This window comes from Stegodyphus dumicola, chromosome X1, assembly GCF_044657685.1.
Source record: "Stegodyphus dumicola isolate Sdum_Otavi_A_Nest chromosome X1, ASM4465768v1".
Classification (NCBI taxonomy): domain Eukaryota; kingdom Metazoa; phylum Arthropoda; class Arachnida; order Araneae; family Eresidae; genus Stegodyphus; species Stegodyphus dumicola.
Genome location: NC_140780.1, coordinates 205183110 through 205200937, shown reverse-complemented (window position 1 = coordinate 205200937; position 17828 = coordinate 205183110). Strand labels below are relative to the sequence as shown.

The following is a 17828-nucleotide window of genomic DNA, read 5'->3' as shown; positions in this document are numbered from 1 at the left end:
AAGAATGTAGAAATGTGAAATTTTGAAAAAAAAAAAAAAAATTCTTTCTTAGAAATATAACCCTTCTTTTTCTTTTGTCCTTCCCCTCCCACTGCAAGAGAAAAAGGTTTTACAGTGACATTTTTATTAAGGCTTCTATGACCCAAAGTCTTTAAAAAAACGTTTTATTTAATTTTCGACAGCAAGAGAGTTTGTGAATTAAATTTCTAAACATGTATTACGGTGCAGCTCAGAAAATATTTAATGAACTGAGATTCATTTTTTAAATTCTTACTTTCAATCAGAATTTCTAGAGTCTTCACCCATTTCTCTACTGCCCTCAGCGAGGGCAATCGAGAAACAAATCCGTCAATTTAAGACCAATAATATCTGTACCCCTTTTCATCTCCCCCCCCTCTCTTTACAAACCCTCTAGTCACCGCCCCCGTGCGCAAAGATGTCGACTCAGTGCTACCTTCGCGTGGGTGCATGAAACAGCCGGTGTCACCTACAATCAGCCTTACGGCTACCACTCTACAAAATCAACAGCATCCCTCCATCTAAATCAGGTACGTTGTATTTTCAGCTTCTATTTGTTTGATATTCGTCTTTACTTACAGAAGTCTGTTATAATTCTAGACTGATTAAAGACGTGATTTTGTGGCTAATCAAACACAGGTTTTTAGAATGGCGCTATTGGATTGCGCGATTAGAGAAAGAAGAGTGGTACAAGTTTAAGAGAAAACTCTCATAAAATATTAATCGACTCTTTACCGTTATTCGAATAACAGAGATTTAGCTAGTAGAGTGCTCAGCTATTATCTTTGATGTAAGGTACGTAGTTATGTAATCTTTGAATGTGTATGAAATGGCTTTCTGAAACGGAACTTTTTAGCAGAAAATCCGATGCTGTCAATATGATATACTTGAATGTTTAGAGTTATATATGTACGATTATTAATAATTATTGACAAGGAAAATAAAACACCTTGAATTAAAAAATGTAGCCCTTATGTTAGAAGATATTAATACCCTTATGTTACATAATTTTAATATAAAAATGTACAGAAAATAATTCAAATAGCCTTTAAAAATCTTGGATTATTGAACATTTGTGTTAATGGTATGCACAATTATGTAACTCGGAAATTTAACAAACTTACTCGATATTTTAATGAGAGCAACTGATATGAAATTAAACTTTTTATTCTATAACAAATCTTTCAACATTTGGAACTATTTTCCTCAAAATAAAACGAATTTCAGTTTAGATGATTACATTTAAAATATTAAATAATAATCAATCTGGCGCCTATCTGTTTTTTTTTTTTTTTCTGCTTTATTTAAATCAATGAAATTTTACAGCAGTATAAAAAAAAGAGAAACAGCTCTGTTCAGGTAGTTTTCTAACGTCATAGATTTAAAAAGTTAACGTATGTATCAATACTGAATAAAATTAATTTACATCGGTTTCGTTTATGTGGATTTTGAAAATGAAACTTGTTAAATTAAAGTGAAGTATAATACATGAAACGAAATTTTCTTGTAACAATTTCGAAGCAGCGCAATGTAAAAGAAATCAGTAAAAATTTTCGCTCTGATAAAAAGCTTTCAGCTTTATTAAGAAAATTGAAAAACGTTTGAAGAAAATTTCTATATCATTAAAAATCATTCCTTAGGTTAAGAAATTTGTCCCAAACTGCTATCAAAATAGCGATCACTTTGCACAATCGATTATCGAATATGGCGTCCTAGTGGGAGAAATATCTTAAATTATAAGTACAGTGTAAACAAAATGATTTCTTCATAGTCTCTTTAGAAATTACAATAATGACATAACAACTGACATTAATTTTTAAATCTAATTTTGAGTAATGTCCATCCTTTTTTCCACTGCTTAATAAAAGGTTTAGTAAGAGAACTTTATACAAATTTCAGATGCAAAAAATAATATTTTAGCACGTAAATTTTAATGAATATAATTTTAGCACGTTAGTAAAGATTTTAAGAATTTTAATAAATTGATGTTTATTGTTTATTTTTTCATTATTATTAATGAAATAAGGATTTATCTCGTCTATTTATGAAAAATTACGAACCCCGGAAAGTGAGTATGAATTTGCCTAGTAATTTCAAAATTTGATTTGTTCAGAAATCTGCAGTAGATTTAAATGATCTAAACTATTTATATTTTGAAGTACTAGGTATTATTTTATCCAGTTTTTCCATGTATTTATTTTAGCTTGTATTTTTCCCAGAATTCGCAAAGTTTGAATTAGTTAGAAGTCTTGCAGTAGATTTAAATTATCTGATCTATTTATATTCTGAAATCTTAGGTATTTATTAGTTTATCCTAATTTTTCCTTTTTTTCTTATCTTATATTAAATACTTAAATTAATTAAATTTAAAGCGGCTGCTTGTGCTAACAAAAAGGATTCTTATGTTCATCGTAGAATTTTATATATCAAAAATAAATGCTACTTACTTTTGGTTTCCAAAATGTATGAAGCTTAAGGAAACACCTTTCAGTGTATTTACACTCTTCAGGTAAATAACTATTTGAAAGAGGATTATATGAGATAATTTCCTATGTGCCACATAAACAGCTGCACATTTACGTATTTGATCAAATATATCTGTTTTGAAGAGGAAATATTCACCTCAGTATTGTAAATTTATAACTGAAGAACTTGTTAGCAAATGGAAAATTATTTAATTATCTAGTACTTAAAAAGAATTCATCATTCATAATGAAAGTAGTTGCAAGAACATGTTACGCAGATATCAGACAGAGTGTCTTAGTAAGCCGTCTATCACGAGTCCTATTTCGAAGGCAAATATATGCTCTGCCTTGTATGCTTCGCAGTAATAAATGAAATAAATGAAAATTTTGTTTCATGATATGAAGTTGAGTATCTTAAAATTCCGCCAAGTATGTAAGTAACGTAATACTAAGAAGCTTGTGAGGAAATTCAGTTAAAAAAAAGAATAAAAAGGTAAATAATTTTTAGAATTAATCTACACAATCATAATGCCATCACAGCGTAAAATATGCCACACTTTCAAGCGTGCTATGAGTATAAAGTCTAGGCTATGACTAGGACTAAAATCCATGGTCTTCCAGCAGCCGGGCATTATGTTCTTCTTCTACCGAAGGTTACGAGTCTTCAAAACCTAAGGCTTTTTTTTTTTTTTTTTTCTGAAATTTAAGGTGTCATTCATTGTAATGCTTTTTAAACTGATTGCAAATTCCTGTACTCGTGCTGAGTGTTCTAAGAATTGAAATATTTCAACATCACCTAGATTCCATATTATATCCTTAAACAATGGAGATTTCACATTTCCTTAAAATATGTAATGCGCTTAAATGGCTGATCAGCGTCAAAATTTTTTTAAACCACAGTATTATGATAATTTTTGCATCATTGAATAGTCTATTCATAATGTTTAATTACACTTATTTCTTTTTCACGTTCTTTTTATAGTTAAATGAGCCTACATAAAATAAATTTAGGAAGCTTATTCAATTTTTCTTTTCACAAAGTACATTTACGAGAATACGTTTAAATAGACCTTGTATCTAAATATAGCTCTCTTTTATCGATCGGCTTTATTTATAAAGTCCAAAGGTAAACGTGAAAAAAGTTAAATTTTTCGCATTGAATAACATTCTAAGAAAGAATAGAAACAACCTGAGTGAATTTCTGGATAAGAATCTTCTTAAATTGCATTAAAAGGAAAAACAAACTATTATGAAAATTTTTTAGGTAACAAAAATTTTTTAATTAATTCATTTATTTATTGCAGTATATGTACTGCGTTCGTTACTTCATTAATTTTGTCATTAAATTTGCATGTTCAAAATTTAACATACTTCAATATTTTGCGTTTGTTTACTGCTCACTTTTTTAAAAATCAGTCTTCTTACAAAGAAACAATCTGTTCATAGCTTTATTTCAAATTGTACTTGAATAACAAAAATATATAAAGAGATATGTATTTAAATGGCTTTTTCGCAGTTTAAGGCCGATTATACAAAGCAGATATAGATACAAACATACTTTCTAACTGTAATCTATTCCTTGACTTAACAATCTCTATAGCTTAAGATGGAATTTTAAAATTATTTATTTTGATTTCGTTTCATTTCAGGGACACGCTTATCAGAATTGAATCAGAAATAATAAAACTTAACTTGGTTAGGAAATTTTTTTATCATCTTCAATAGCTGCTATTCTTTATAAAAAAGGAACGGACTGTAAAAACTTAATTTTAAGCAAATTTCAGAGTGCTCATTATTTTTATAGACAACGCAAATATGTTTAGATGAACGAACCAGTAAAATTCTCTCAAACAAATTATAAGGCAAATTATGAGACGCGCTAGTGCCTTTCTACATATTCATAGATAACACTTCATCATAAACAAAGAAATCTTGATTATCTATTAAAATTACGGACACACATATTAGTAATAAATTCAATGAAAAAATTTCTTAATATTTATTTTAGAAAAAATTTTAAATAATTTGATTGAAGTTTTTTGAGTCGTAAAATCATATGTATAGAAATATAATTTTGAAGAAAGGAAACTATAATGTGTATGAACATTTAATTCAGGTCTCTGGGAAGTAAAGTCCATAAATACGTGTGTGTGTGTGTGTGTAATATTTTGGCAGTCGGGCACATGAGTGAAGCTTGGCAATCTGGTCACATCAGAATTCTGGACATTGTTGTAGCTGAGTGTAAGGCGGCATCCAATGACGACACAGAAGGATTTAAATTTATAGCTCCACATCTCTATTCAATTCAAACGGCAGATCATTATTCTTTGCTAAATAAGATTAACTTTAAATTCACTGCGTCATAGATTCGACCAAAGGGAGGCAGATGAGAAGAGCAACAGCATAGATCTTAGCAGTAGAAGGAGAAAGCGGTCTCTCTGACGCAAAATGGCGCGAGTTCTTCATTTATAGAAGTAGTTACGTAATATGCTCGAATGTTCTCGAAAGTACTGGTCTAGGGGAAAGATCCTGAAATTGCGGAAAGTTAATTAGAGGTTGCCTGTTCGCGTAGAGCAAAGACATCGTATTTTTTGTAATCTACATATATATATTTATGCATATATACATATGCATAAACTAATAAAAACAAAGTAGTTCAAAACCTAATCCAATTGTGAATTGAAAGCTGCAATAAATGGTGTTAGTAATGCAAATTAAATTAAAATAATGCATTAAAAATCCACCCCATATTCAATAGAGAACAAACTATATGTAAAAAAGAAAAAAAAATTACAAGAAGCACAGTGCCAAACTTCATGAAACTCGCAAAAAGTACAAAAACCAGAAATGAAAAGGATAAGAGAAATTTGCATTTTTCGTTGCATCGTCAAATCAGGAGGTTGGTGCAACGAAAAAAGTAAATATATAAGCCTGTTTCTGAACCAACAAAGACACAAATTAAAGTTTAATACTTTATATATATATATATATATATATATATTAATTATTAAACTTTATACTTATATATAAATATAATACTTTTGATATTTTTTTCTGAGTTTAATGTACTCCTAACAGTTCCCCAAATAAGACTTTAAGTTTTTTCTAATCATTTCGTACAATATTTAGGTAATTTTTAATTTATTAAAAGACACATAATAAGCATTTCAAATAAGCAGAGGAATTTTAGGAATACCAGCTTTGTTTCCTGAACATAATGGATAAATGAGATTTAAAAAATCTGTAGGAAATGTTATTTATCGGCTTCGAAAATTTGTTTAAGAATAAAGAACAAAAATAAGACCAGTTCAAAATTTTTCTGGCCTACCTGCGGCCGAAAATTGAAATCACTGAACACTGGTAGTTCGACATACACTGGTGTGCAAAAATTAAGGACGAGACGGTTTTTTCAATATAACTTTGTACAAAAGCTTTCCAAATCAACACATTTAATACCGTAAGATCCCCAATACGTAAGGACATGAGTAATGTAAGCAACACTTACTAAAAGAGAAATCAGAGGGATAAAAAGAAGCTTTATTGAAAAAGCAGCATGGAGCGCAACGCGACTGAAGGCCGAAACATCCCTGTGATGGGTGTCCAGCAAGAAACATCCGGTCTTTAATAGGGGATATGATCTCCCCTGACTGCTAGGCAGGTTTCACAGCGTCTGCCCATGCTGAGAAGGAGGGTGTCAATGAGTTGTTGAGGCATTGCTGCCCATTCGCCTTGCAGCGCCAAACGAAGCTTCGGAATCGTTACTGGTGGTAAGGTACGAGCTGCCAAGCGTCTGCCTAGAAAATCCCATACATGCTCGATGGGATTGAGATCCGGAGATCGTGCCGGCCAATCCATACGTTCAATATCCTCACTGTCTAAGAGCTGTTCGGCAGCTACTGTGCGATGACATGGTGCATTGTCGTCCATGAAAAGGAACTGCGGACCCATAGCGCCTCTAAACAGACGCACATATGGAAGAAGAATCTCGTTACAATAACGGGTCCCGTTGACTGAACCTGCGTCGAAGATGTGAAGGTCTGTACGACTACCAAGCATGATGCCTCCCCAAACGAGAACACCGTCACCTCCATACCTGTCCCTTTCAATGATGTTCGAGGGATGATTGCGGCTTCCCCGCTCTCTCCAGATGAGTATGCGATGAGAATCGCTACTCAGACTGAATCTGCTCTCATCTGTAAAGAGTACTCGTCCTCATTCACTGTCTCTCCAATTCCGGTGTTCCCGACACCACAGAGAACGCCTTCTCCGATGGGCAGGCTATAGAGGTACACACCGTACATGGCGTCGTACAAACAGACCACCACCGTGCAGTCTTCTGGCCACGGTAAAACGCGATATCGGTCGTCCAGTCGCCTGTGTCGTGTGTCTATCGATTTCTCCCGCTGTCTGCCGCCTGTTTCTTCTGGCCTGTAAGGCAATATACCGGTCATCTGCGGGTGTGGTTCCTCGTGGACAACACTATTAAACCCCCGGATAGCTGTTCCTGTAGTTTGAAATTGTCTCCAAAGTCGTGAAACGATGCTGTGATCAATTCCGAACTCTGCAGCCACACTTGTCACACTGCGGCCTTCCTCCAACTTCCCAATGATTCGAACTCGGGTAAAAGCATCCAGATGTCGTCTAACAGATTGATTATTCGCCATTTCTCGCTGAGGCAGCCACTCGGTGTGATTTTAACTGCTATACGGCGTGCAATCTCTTTGCCAGAAATACTGATCTTACACCGACAGCATGCTTTATACTACTCAGACACTCCCCCATTACGTCTACCTGCATATCTGCGCATGTGCTACCGTACATCACCTTACTTAATCTCCTGATTGGTCTTTCTGTCCGCTCTGCCTCTTCGTTCAGCTGATATGCTAATTTTTCGACTACGTCCTTAATTTTTGCACACCAGTGTAGATCCCAGCGAAATTGCTGCAGTATGAGAGTTTTGATAGTTTTTCTCATGCGTAAAGTAAGTGCTTCTCATGCGCCAATTTCTTTGGAAAGCCTTCTATAGGGGAGCTCCTCTTCTTAGGCAGTCCTCTCCTAGGCTCCTTTTGTAATCCAAATAATCCAATCTAATATATCTAATCAAAATTCTGAACCCTTATTCCTGAGTTGAGAGTTTGTGAATCGCAGTTTTCGGTAAAAGGAGAATACTTATCTAATAAGTATGGCTTCATTGAATTCGAAAGAAATTCATGACAAATTTCATATAACGCATAGGTTCTGACTCACTTCGTTCATCCTAAAGCAATCTTGAAATTAGTTATACAGGATCTTAACACTGAGATTCCTACAGGTAACTAATAGCAATTATTTTTCTTAGGCTTAAAACCTTTTGTCTTTCTTTTTACAACTGACAGTCTCTATGATACGAATTTTGCTTTTAGAACAGGAATTGTTTGTTTAATTAGATTTTTTTTCATTTTAATTGATAAAACAAGGTATAAAAAATTCCTCAACTGATAAGAATGTCAGATTCTACTTGTTATTAAGTACATTAAGGAGAAACAAAATTAATTTCGAATATGTTCCCAAACGCTTTTACTTTGGGGAAAAGCAAGTTATGCCCCAAGCATTGAAAATATTAAGAGAATAACTTCTAATAAAATAAAAGAAATATAAACAAGTATTGTTCGGAAGGAAATTGAGCTGGCAACATTAGTTAATGAATTTGTCTGACAAAATTTTGGGTGAAAATTTCTTTCAACTGCCTTAGATTTTCCAATGGTGTTTGCTAACTCCAAGAAAACAGTTTGAGAACCACTGGTCTAATGGTTTTCAAACTGTATTACTACTTGGCCAACTGTGTTATAGCAGTATCTCATTCCGGGCTATATTTCTGATTGGCTGTGAAATGCCTTGGTTGCAAGAGATTTCGTAATTTTATTCATGACTAACTTAAATATGGACCGAATTCCGCTTAAATGCTTTTCAGGAATGTATGCCTTTTGATAGCACAGTAGAGTCCCGCAAACTCAGTATAATGTGTGTAAGGATCTTAAGTTTTACTAACGTTTATTTTATTTTAAATCTTTACTATCACTTCTTATTTTCTACTTCCGGCCAGAATTATAAGCGTTAACGTATTTATGCAAAGTTTGTCTGGCGAACGCCAAGTGTTTAAGTTGTGGCTTTTTGCCAAGCGAGAGAGAGGAAGCAGTTAGTCGAAGCAGGCCGCTTACCTTAGAAGTTTTACTTAGTTGCTGGTTGCCTTCCAGGCCAGAGGTTTAATCCTCTTGATAATTTTTAAACGTATTGTAGTGTTCACAGTTCTCTGTATTACATACGGCTTCCTGTTAATATAAGGCCAATCTTCCACGTTTATTATTTTAAAGTTAAATTAGAGTTTAGTTTTATTTTTTATATTTTTACGTTTAGACCACAAGTAGTGGGTCTTTGTATTCCGAAGTACGGAAGTTATTGTAAATAGAGAAAAATAAAGGGTTTTGTATACCCTTCTTGTGTATCCTGTCTACTTCCCACAGTTATTGAACACAGCTTTAGTAAGCTCTCTGTTCCGAGTCAGGTCCTTGCATGTTCCCGAAGAAAGTAAGACGGAACATTGAACCTGATAGTGGCGCCCAACGAAGAAGAATAACCATGGCCGAGTTTCAAGGAGAACCTGTGCTGCCTGCAGAAGCGGCTCAGAATCCAGAAATGCCAGCTGCCGCCCTGGAAGGATTTGGTTACATCGTCCAGACCATGCGCGCTTCGATGAAACCAGAAGCAACATATAATGGAAACTCACCGGTAACCAGTTTTTTGGAAAAATTGGATGACCACTTCATGCTCTACCCCGTGCACGAATTTCAAAAAGTTACCTTAGTTACCAGCGCTTTGAGGGGCCAAGCGCTTAACTGGTTCAAGTGTATAGGCAGAAGTCTCTTGGGTCAAGCGGGAAGTCCCACCTATACTTAGGAGAATTTCAAGACTGCCCTAGTAAAAGCCTTCCCTGTTGTAAGGGATCGTGCGAAATTAGAAACGGAACTTTTTAGTATATATCAGCAAAGAATCGAAAATCTCTCAAGCTTTATTTTAAGAAAAATTCACGTCTTCAAACTCTTGTATGGAAACCGTCCGGATCCTGAGATAATTCAAGTGATTTTGCCGAGGTTACTGCCCCAAGTGCAAGACTTTATTGAATTAAGAAATCCGACTACACTGGAAAAGTTATTTGAGCTAGCAATCCATTTTGAAAGTAGAAGAACGGCGGACATTGAAAGAAGACGCCAATATCAACAGCGAAAGCAATTTGGTGCGCCAAGACTACAGCAAAGTCAAGCACACGGCTACGGTAGCAAAGCGAATCAGTGGGCAAGGAAACCCCAGCATTCAAAAACAGCCGGCGAACGTCGACAGTTCAATAGCAATCCAGGAAAAAATTCTCAAGGCCAGTGGAAAAAGAAGGAAAGCACGGAAATGAAAAATAATTTAACCTAAAACGGATTTCTGCTGACGGGAGGGTGCGGAAATCCGAAGGCCACGAAAACCCCTCTTCCTTCAAGTTAAATACAGTAGTGGTGAAAAATTTGACTCTTCCGAAGATTGAAGTGTTGGTGAATAATATCCCAGCCACCGCACTCCTGGATACAGGCGCGCAGTGTTCCTGTGTGGCAGAAGATTTTTTTAGGAAGTATTTTCGGAAATACCGCATATATAATTCGGATAATACGACAGTGTTAGCGGCGCAAGGAGAAAAATGTAAGTGTATAGGTAAATTACCGCTGTATGTCCGTATCAAGGACGAACAAGTAAAGGTGATGTTTTTCATAGTAAAGAATCTGCAAGCACATATTATTTTAGGAATAGATTTTCTTTCAGAGGCACAAGCAACGCTGGATTTTAATGAAGCGTTCCTTAAGCTGACGATGAAACCAGTTCGTGGAGAAAAGGCTGAACCGCCGATATTAAATCTTGACCACCTGCCTAATGACGAGCAAGGAAGAATCCGACAAGTGGTAAGTGAATTTGCTTCGCTATTTAGTGATATTCCAGGATTTACTCTGGTTACTAACCATAGTATTGACACCGGAGATTCAATGCCAGTTCGCCACAAAGCATACCGGTATGATAAGAATAAGAAAAAAATTATAGAATGGCATATCACCGATATGCTACGTAAAAAGATCATAACGCCCATCTCAAGTAGTTATGCTAGCCCGGTGGTTTTATGTACGAAAAATAATGACTATCCTTTGACACATCCAAAAAGGTGGAGATTCGCAATTGACTACCGTAAATTAAACTCCATAACTAAATATCCGGTATATCCGTTACCTATTATTGAAGAAATTCTGCGGAACATAACATCCACCAAATATATGACGACTTTAGACTTAACGACTGGTTATTTTCAAATAGGGGTTAGGCCTGAGGACGTGCCTAAGACTGCTTTTATAACCAAGTCTGGCACTTATGCATTTTTGCGTATGCCGTTTGGCCTTTCAGGGGCACCGGCAACATTTCAGCGATGTATGGACATTGTGTTAAGGCCTGTTCTTGGAAAGTCCACATTTATCTATTTAGACGATATCATTATTACTAGTGATAATCTCGACCAACATGTACAGGATTTAAGACAGGTGTTTTCTTTATTAAATGAGGCCGGTCTAAAAGTTACTGTCGAAAAGTGCAAATTTGCAGCCCCTGAATTAAAATATTTAGGTTACAAAATATCTCAGAAAGGAATCGAGACAGACGAATCAGAAATAATTGCTGTACAAAAGTATCCGACTCCAACCACGGCGAAGAAGCTCTCTTCTTTTCTAGGACTTTGTTCATATTATAGGTCCTTTATAAAAGACTTTGCAGCTATTGCTGAGCCATTGTTAAAATTAAAAAGGAAAAAGGCAAGATTCTCGTGGACGGCCGAAGCCAATAGTGCTTTCGAAAAATTAAAACAAGCACTAACGCAAGCCCCGGTGTTGAAATTTCCTGAAAAGGATGAGAATTTAGAAATTTCAGCGGATGCTTCGGATTATGCTGTAGGAGCGGTACTTTCGCAAAATCAACAGCCCGTGGCATTTTTTAGCCGAACTTTAAATCAAACACAAAGAAACTATTCCGCGACCGAGAGAGAGGCACTTGCAGTTCTGTTAGCAGTGCAAAAGTTCCGAGTCTATTTTGGAAAAGCGCCAATAACAGTGTACTCTGATCATGCGGCGGTAACTAGATTGTACTCAGCGAAAAACTTATCCCCAAGGTTAATAAGATGGGCACTCAAGCTACAAGAATGTAATCTGGTAATCAAGCATACCCCCGGAAAGGAAAATATCGTAGCAGATGCCCTATCCAGAATTAAAATAGATGAAGAAGGTAATACCGTAAAGGTGGCAATGCTCACAGCATGTACAATAAATTCCCGAGAAACTTTAATAACCGAACTGTGTAAGGATCTTAGTTTGGAAGCATTTATGAGTATTTAAAGGATCCTGAAAATTTTATCCACCAAGATATTGTGGCGATAAGAAATAGGGCGGCCCATTACGAACTAATAGATGGTCTATTATTTTATACAAAAACTACAAATTCCAACAACGAATTTCGACCTGTTATCCCAGCTAGTCTTAGATTAAATATCCTGCAGGAGCTCCATGACAGCCCTTTAGCTTCTCATGCTGGTATTCGAAAAACTATCCAACGCGTACGCGAGGCAGTCTATTTTCCTGAACTGCAAAAGTTAACAAGGGCGTATGTCCAGTCCTGCCCAACATGTCAAGCAGTTAATTATATTAATTTCCGCCCGGCCGGGTTTCTAAATAGTATTAAATCCGAATTTCCAAATGAAATAATTGGCATCGATTTATTTGGCCCTTTCCCAAAAAGTCAGTTAAATAAAAGTCGGTATCTCCTTGTTATGGTTCATCATTTTAGTAAGTGGACCGAAATTGTTCCCTTAAAACGAGCCTCCGCGAAATTAGTTACTGATTCTATTTTAAATAAATATATTTTAAAATACGGGGCGCCCCTAAAAGTTATATGGGATAATGGTCCTCAATTTGTAAGTAATGCATTTGAAGACATGTGCCAAAAACTGGGCATACGTCATTTAAAAATGGTCCCGTATCGGCCGCAATCAAATATAGCGGAACGGGTCAATAGAAATATAGTGAACATTATCCGTAGTTATGTTAAAAATTTTCATAAAAGCTGGGATAACTATGTCAATGAATTTGCTTTCGCCCTTAGGACCGCAAAACATGATACAACGGGCAAAACTCCTGCTGAGTTATTTTTAGGCAGAAAGATTATAACGCCGTTGGATAAATTATTTTATGTGCAACAAAGAGCCCCAGAATTTAAAATGGGTGATATAGAAAAACTAATTAAAGAAGCAAAAAAGAATACGGAAGTAACACAGAGAAAACAAAAGCTGTATTACGACTTGACACGACGGGGAGTAACTTATAAAGTAGGGGATGAAGTATTAAAAATTAAGCATTCACTTTCTTCAGCACCAGAAGATAAAACTGCCAAATTTTTTCCACGATTTGAAGGACCATATGTCATAGAAAAAATAACTCACGCTGTAGTAGTGTTAAAAGATAGAAATGGTGAAACCTGCTCCGCAAACATTGATCAAATCAAACCCTACTATGATCGTAATAAAATGCAAATTTTCAAAGATCTTTTGCAGGATCCGGCACGGCAGACACCGCAGGCACAAGCTCCAGAGGTGGAACAACGACAAGTACAAGGGCAAGCCATTAAGAGGCAGGAGCAAGTGAAAAGAAAGTTTCCTCGCGGGTAAATTATAGGTAACAAGAAAAAGAAGCCGTTCCACCGTCCAGAAAAGAGAGCTCACGAACACCCCCAGAATGAAGAAGGGAGAAGGACCGACGAATGCAAAGAGAGCCAGGAGAAATGACGGCAACTATAACCCGGCTCTAAAACGGAAGATCTACTCATCCGACAGGACTCTCCGCAGCAAATGTCGCCGAACTGCGGAAGGGCCACCAGCGGCGGAGGAAAAGTTACAAGGAAAATTTGAACGGCCAGCAACGAGGTCCAAGCAGGAACACGAAAGAAGTTTCCCGGTTCCGCCAAGACCAGCTGCCATCAAACGGCCAAGACCACAGGCAGAGGCGAAAAAGAAGGTATTCAAGGGTGACCGAACTGGAAAAAAAAGAAAGCTTCTAGAGGAAGGCACTGAAGGGCGAGCCCGCACAAGAAGGAGGATAAATCAAACGAAAATCTGCGCTACCTTCCAAGACTGGGCTCAGAAAAGAATGTCCGAATATCACAAAGATAAGTAAAAATTTTATGTTACTTTACAAACTTAAGTTAATCTTTCATTCTTACTGCAAGTGGCAGATTTCAAGAAGTTTTACCTCATGCGAGGTCTACCTTTATCGCCAAAAGGGCGAGAAATGAGTTGTTACCGATTTTGGTATTATGTTTTTCAATTACTCGCGCGTAAAACTAAAGTTGAAGTAATATAGCGATGTGTAAATACTTAAATATTGTACAAGTTATTGTATAAATTTTATTTAAAACATTGTGGCAAGAAAGAAGTTTTAGTCTGAAAGACTTTTTGAAATGTAGTATTTTAATGTAGAAAGAATTGGCACTTGCTTTGAAAAGAATAGAAGTTAACAATGTACTACTAATGTATGTTGTCAAATGCGTAAAATTAACGGCATGTTAATATGTTCTTATATACAATGTGAACTGTTATTTCAAATGGTGATATGGTAAAAGTGAAAGTAATGTTAAAATTTTTTTTTATTCGTGTGACTGTAAAAAGACTAAATCATGGTGAATATGTGTTAAAGGTTGAATGAATGTAGTTAGGCTCTCTGACGCTACACTTCAGAGTTAGCCACTTTCAGAATAGTACCTCAGGGTTTAGAGTTGAAATTAGGGTGTGTTACGAGGTCTTGTTATGTTGAATTTTAACACGTTAGTGTTTTGATTGTAGGAGGAAGTGTTGAACACGTAGACATAAACACATTCGTGTTTGGTGTTCTTTTACAACACATGTCAGAGAGCACGGGGAGAGATAATTAAAATAGTCATGAATGAAATAATAATGTTAAGAGAAATATAATTATACATGTTACTTGCCATTTCATTGTGTAACATTTCATTAAACTAGTTTTCCTTCCAGATCTCTGGAAGGAACCAGATTTGAATAAAAGCTCCTGTTTAGATGCAGTACAAATGAAAAAATTGCGTGTCCTGGGAGCTGCTATTGTAAAAACAAATTTCTTTCTTTTAAATTTCTAGTTTCTAGCGAAAAATGTTTGTAAAAGATTGGCCTCGCGTTAGATTCTAGAGCTAAAAGTTTTCAACAAGGTCGTTTTAGACCTCAGTTTCAAACTAATTAACTCTGGCGGGAAGTATGTAAGGATCTTAAGTTTTACTAACGTTTATTTTATTTTAAATCTTTACTATCACTTCTTATTTTCTACTTCCGGCCAGAATTATAAGCGTTAACGTATTTATGCAAAGTTTGTCTGGCGAACGCCAAGTATTTAAGTTGTGGCTTTTTGCCAAGCGAGAGAGAGGAAGCAGTTAGTCGAAGCAGGCCGCTTACCTTAGAAGTTTTACTCAGTTGCTGGTTGCCTTCCAGGCCAGAGGTTTAATCCTCTTGATAATTTTTAAACGTATTGTAGTGTTCACAGTTCTCTGTACTACATACGGCTTCCTGTTAATATAAGGCCAATCTTCCACGTTTATTATTTTAAAGTTAAATTAGAGTTTAGTTTTATTTTTTATATTTTTACGTTTAGACCACAAGTAGTGGGTCTTTGTATTCCGAAGTACGGAAGTTATTGTAAATAGAGAAAAATAAAGGGTTTTGTATACCCTTCTTGTATATCCTGTCTACTTCCCACAGTTATTGAACATAGCTTTAGTAAGCTCTCTGTTCCGAGTCAGGTCCTTGCATATTCCCGAAGAAAGTAAGACGGAACATTGAACCTGATATGTGGACTGAGACTGTGATGGGTTACCGAAAATGTCGCGTTTTACGAAATAAATGGGGCATTGTTTCCAATTCATGATATTTTATTACATTTTATTTTTACGAATGTTCTGGAGCAATACAGGGCATCGAAAAGTACAATATATCTTAAAAATTAAAAAGAACTTTCCTATAAAACTGTCGAAACGACTCGTTCTCTGTAGCAAAGAAATCTTGTGTTGCTAAACTGTCTAAAAATGGTTCCATTCATTCATGCATTTAATTCATTCCTGTACCAAACAGATAAATCCTAAAATGTCTCATTCCTCTATTTTTTTTACGTCTCATTCATGTACATTTTTGCGTTTCTAAAAACCAGGGATTTTCCATTTCTTATGAGCATTTGTTTGAGCTTATGACCATTAGTTGCGTTGCTTGCATGCCAAGATTGTCAACCCTCTTTCCTTACTTCTTTTATTGCCTGTGGCTGATTATCTAGATGCAAGCGTCTGAGAGCAGCATTAAAAAATTCAGACTAAACATATTTGTAAATTTGATCCATAGATAGACCCTTCTTTGCAATTCGTTTATGGAAAATTTCTTGAATTTATTATCATTTTCCAAGTCAGATAGTTTTTCGCCACAAACGTCGCGCTTCGTCCATTCGTCAAGTCAACCAACATTAGCAGTAAATGCACACTGTCTACGATGAAATTTACTACAGAACTTGAGAGTATATTCTTACAAAATAGGTCTCATTTCCGTTTGCTGTCTAAACTAATAATAAAGAAAACACTCGGACATTCATGCACATAAATATGTGTTGTAAGCATGTATGTATATATTAATTATATATAATAAAACAATTAAATTATAGGTAATTAAATCGTGCCTGTACTGCTTGCACAAAGCAGGCGATGTTAGAAATTATTACATTCTGGCTATTAATTGACCATACCATTAGTTCAAAGATACTATTCTACTTGACACCTGCAGAAATCATTTAGCGATTAAAGAAAAAGTGACCGTCGAGTTATAAGAAATGTCAAATAATCGGAATCGAGTTTGTGGTACTCTACTGTAATTAGCCCTGTTAGCAGGCTTCACCGCATATAAAGAATCTGATCCTTTCTAAGTGTACAGAGGATTGCATTTCTGCAAGAAGTATGCCATTTTATCGACTTCCTTTTCTTAACTGGGAAATTTGAGGTTTTCGCTGAAACGTGACATACATAACGTTCTTTATCTCGTGATATCAAATGCGAGTCACAAAATTCACAACCTCATATTCGATTTATGCGATGTATCGTATCATACTGGCTTTGAAAAACATATTCTTGAGAGCAATCGATTGATGAAAAGGGTGTTTTTCAAACCTTCACTTTTACCATGCCCTTTGGAAACACAGCGGGTAAATTTTTACATATCATCTTAAACTTTGGGCATTTATTATTTTAACATCTAAAAAATTTTCAGTTTTGTAAGATATGTAATTTTAGCCAGAATAATAAATCAAAACTAAAACTTTAATTTAACAACATAACACTTTACCTTTGTCATAAATTATGCATATAAAACATTTCATGTATATAATTCTTGCCAATAATATATAAAAATTGTTAACTTAAGTAGCGTTCACTGGTTTCCTTACTAGAGCTGAATGTGCAAGTTCTATCATGAAACAATTTTCTGTACTAGAAAAACCAAGTTTGCTGAAAGATTCCCACCATAAATTATGAAAGGTTACTTTTTCAAGCACTATTTATAATCTATTTAGAATACGTTATAAATGAAAACGATCATAATCCAAAATTTATATAATTGGAAGCTCTTTCTTTCCTTTGCCAAAATTCCTAAAAGGTATTCTAAATACTGTATAATAATTTTAGTAATGTGCTTTTATTTATGATATCATTCTTAAATATAAAATGGCATATTTTATTAAAATCTCTGTCTGTAACTGTGAATTCTAGAGAAGTCCCCACTGCTAATTCCACCGTTTATGTACTTCCCTCGAATGCTAAGCTCGTAAATTGTTTTACAGATTCCAAGCAGTCCAATCGGGATAGTGGTTAGCGACGCTGACTGCCGTAACGAAGGGCCCGGGTTCGAATAAAGGAGAAGGCATGGTTGTTTGCAACTGTATAGAGTCTGTGCGGCATGGGGGCACTCTAAATATGCGGCGAGCCGAAGTCCTCTAGAGAGGTTTGTGGTAGGGAAAGAGGGATGGGAAACCCTCGGACCCGTACCCGCTCTCTTTCAAAATTGGGGGCAGAACTGAGAAAAGCCGTATTGTCACCTGTATTGTGTACAAGGCTCTTGCCAACGGCAGGCGCAATCTTGTACTCCTTGCCACGATGAATTTCGTGGTCTTGTTCTAATGTTACTGTTACTGAAGTGAGATAAGTCACAACAACAACACA

The 17828-nt window shown here is 35.7% G+C and overlaps 1 protein-coding gene across 2 annotated transcripts in view; it reads left to right on the top strand.

Annotated features, from left to right (window-relative positions):
* Nucleotides 1-431: 431 nt before the first annotated feature.
* LOC146993407 (uncharacterized) overlaps nt 432-17828 on the top strand; it is a 36973-nt gene continuing 19576 nt past the window's right edge. Inside the window, exon 1 of one of the 2 annotated variants that reach the window (XM_085808156.1) lies at nt 432-548. The gene's annotated coding sequence lies outside the window, so the exon portion shown is untranslated. Of the gene's footprint in view, nt 549-659; nt 814-17828 lie in introns of those variants that run through there. The other variant, XM_085808157.1, reaches the window with a different exon arrangement.